The sequence below is a fragment of the Falco cherrug genome, chromosome 5, assembly GCF_023634085.1.
Source record: "Falco cherrug isolate bFalChe1 chromosome 5, bFalChe1.pri, whole genome shotgun sequence".
Classification (NCBI taxonomy): domain Eukaryota; kingdom Metazoa; phylum Chordata; class Aves; order Falconiformes; family Falconidae; genus Falco; species Falco cherrug.
The window spans coordinates 33,549,300-33,552,801 of record NC_073701.1 but is presented as its reverse complement, the minus strand read 5'-3'; positions in this window follow the sequence as shown (position 1 = coordinate 33,552,801).

Below are 3,502 nucleotides of genomic sequence, written 5' to 3'. Positions count from 1 at the left end.
CTTCCCGCCAAAGTGTCTACAGGGCAGAGAGTCTTCTACTCTTCTAGCTCTCGGTGCACCCCAAGAAACATGCAGCTGGGAAGGTGTGTGCCTCTCCCCACCTGTGCCTGGCCGACCTGCAGGAGTGCCGGGCAAGAGGAGAAACAAAAGTGACTCACAAGTAAGCACACACATCTGCTCCTCTGCTGATCAGCCTGGGACCAAGACCTGTGCTCCCATGTCTGGGGAAGACAGAATTAGAAGTGTAGGGGGGGAAGTCTTACCAACCCCCCTCCACTGGCTGAACATCCCCCAGCCAGCACAGATTTATGGAGCTCTGAGCACGGCCATCCGAGGAGAAGGTGTGCTCCTCACAGACCCAGGTGAAAAATGCCCTGGGAAGAGTTGTTTCTTGTTGGCAAATCCCGTTTGTGGGGCAGTTATCCTCCTTTTCTGCTTTCAGGCTGAAATCTGTGACAAGCACACTGGATTTGCACTGTTATGTAGTTAAGAAAATAATCGGCAGGATGAATACTTGTCCTGTCCCTTGTGCCACTTACTAGCAAGAGAGACACCCTATAAACTTCTCTCACATACAGGAAGGTGTCTCACGTGAAAACCTCCCTCACCAGCAATACCCAGGTTACCCTGCAGCGCCCCCCCCCCCCCCCCCCCCAAGCCATCAGCTTAGGTTCAGATTCTCTTTTCTTCTACTCTGGAAATCCTTTGAACTTTCCAAACAGGTGCTTTTCAACATCATCCCATCTTATCAGTCACAAGAGAAAAAGAAATGGCCCTTGCAACATGCTTAGGAATAGGAATGAGTGCCCTCTATCCCCCACCTATACTCCTAAAGATAAAGCATTATTTTCTTTCTCTCCTGAGCTAATGAGGCAAGCTAGCTTGATAATCGTCCCACCAGTTGCTTGCGCCTCCTAGTCAGCTGTCCACTGCAGGGGGAGATTTCCTGGATAATGCGGATAAAGGCCAGCAATTCCTCTCCTGAGCCACATCTATCTTCTCGTTAATTTTTATTTTGGGAAGAATGTGTGGTTAGATACACTCCCATTCCTTCCCTCTCCCTGCCCCCACTGGCATTTCTTGCCTTCTTCTGGGATTGCCCCTCACCTTTTAAATTGCTATGGCTGTATCTCCCACTCCTGCTGGTTCTCCTCTGTGCCTTCCTTATCAGGCTCTTATAATTGTATTGGCAGGCCCTGCCTTATTTGTCCAATGAGCTGACAATTCTTGAGCTGATATCCCATCATATGACCTCTTCATGGAGCGGAGACCAAAATTACTGTGTAACCAGGGGGCAATAAACCACACCTGATAAGATGAAAGGCTTTCAGCTTTTTCCGTATTCGAGATACTGGAAAAGCAGTGGGGGCGGTGGGAAAAAGAACAATGAAGGAGGTTAAAAAATGGTGCAGCTAGTCATGATGAAGAATATTTAATTATCTGATTTTATTAACCAAACTTCTCCCCAGGTGACAGGGCAGACAAGCGAGTGTCTTTTACACCGATGAAATGCATGGGGTAGAGAGTGGGAATTGCATTTCTTTGTTCCCTTCGCATCCCTCTGCCCGGTGGCTCAGTGGAGCTGTTTGTGTAAAGGCGGATCTCGTGCCTTCCTGGTTGTGTGATGAGTTGGCAGCTGCTGGGTGGGTGCATCAGGTCTTGTGGCCCTCTCCGTAAGCCAGGACACCTTGCTGTTTCCATCAATGTGTGCAGGGGAATGTTGCTCTGGCCAAGCTGTCCTCTCCTGCTTTGCTGCCAATGCCTGTAATTCTGGCTGGGCACACAAATAGGGATGCCTTCCCCTTCTCTGCTTAGGCAGAATGACAGAGTAGGTAATTTATGAGCTGAGCAGAGGTGAGTGCGTCATCTGTATGCAGAGGGAAGGGAAAGAAAGATGCTGTGAATCTACGCCCTGGACGAAACCTGCCTATTTAATAACAGAGTTCCCTTTTTCCTCATGACTCCTGGTTTAAAACCCATGAAAAAGCACAAGAATCCTGGTGCATTCTTTTACAAATGTTTTACTTTCCCTACTCAGCTTGCCTAAGGCACTAAAAAAGGGACCACTCCTGCTTTTACTGGCTTCCTATACAGCTTTGGCTTCAAACCTTACTCACTTCCCCTATGTCATGAGTCGCATGTCCTTGACCCAAACTTCAGTGTATTAATTTAGCATATATGACAGTGTCTGGACTCTGATACTTACTGTGCTACCTTTTATCTGAAGGCTTTCAGGCACAGGGCAACTCTGGGGACCAAGAGCCTCTGTTTTTTAAGCCTCCCCTGCTGTGTGTTTTTCCAAGGGCTCCATGTAGGCAGCTAAGCGAAGCCCATGGATTCGTCTGCTTCATTTGCCAAGTGAAGCCCAAGAAAGCACACATTTTCCTTTGCTGTGGAATGCTTTGGCTTTCATTTGTTATTAAAGCTTCTGTGTGTTCAAGGGGCTAATTTCTTGCTGCAGGGGAGGGGGAGGAGGAGGAGGATTTCATGGGAAAGTCTGATAGGTCCCAACACTCCTTATGAGAGGACTCATATCTCTGGAGGTCACTAGCTGGGTAAATTAGCCTAGAGACTCTCAGGGCAAAAAAATATACTTCCTATCCCTCCTCTTTGCTCCAGCTCCATTTTTGCTGAGTTAAATACACACAGTTTTGAAAGAAAGAAATGTAGCCTTCTGGCAGTTATGTCTCTATGAACACTCACACCAGCTCCCAAAGAAATACATGTGCATCCATGTTAAAGATATTCTGAAGAAAAAGAGAGCTGAGACAGGCATACTCCCAAGTTTTCATCTCAGTGAAATACCTTTATTCAATGATCACATTGACAACATGTACCAGAGTATCTCCGCATTCAGAGAGAACGTGCTGTCTGTCTCCACTGCCACCAGCTTGCTCTGGGTAGGCACCTGCTGAGACAACACTGTAGTCCCATGTCACAAAATCAAGTTGTGCATGTTTGTATAACAATTCTGCCTTAGTCTGAGACTTTAAACCTCCCTGCTGCTCACAGGGACAAGTTGATTTTCTGTGTGTGTTTAAATGAGATGCTCACATGCAAATTTACAACTTGAAAGCTTCCTTGTGAAGGCTTTATTTTTCTTCTGTCTTATTGTATTGTTCTTTTTATTAAAACTGAAGGCAATGCCAACTGAGAAATATATTTTAGTTCTTCTATATAGAAAAACACAACAGGCACTAAAGTAGGAAATAGAATGAATAACTGACAACTCTTGAAAGGGGATTAGAAAGCAGCAGTGTAATGATGCATAAACCCCATGTTTTGAATACAAAGGTTTTTTTTCAGAAAAAAAGTAGATTTGATATCAAAATGTTTAAGTAATACCAAAAGTCTCAACCATTTTAACAATTTTTTAATAAATAAATGGAAAAATAATTATAAATACTATTTCATTAACTACAAAAATGAAATACTTTCTTTTGAATGACTGCTAGTTTGGAATTTCTTTGCTTTGTATTATGTTAAAATAAAGATGAGTAGC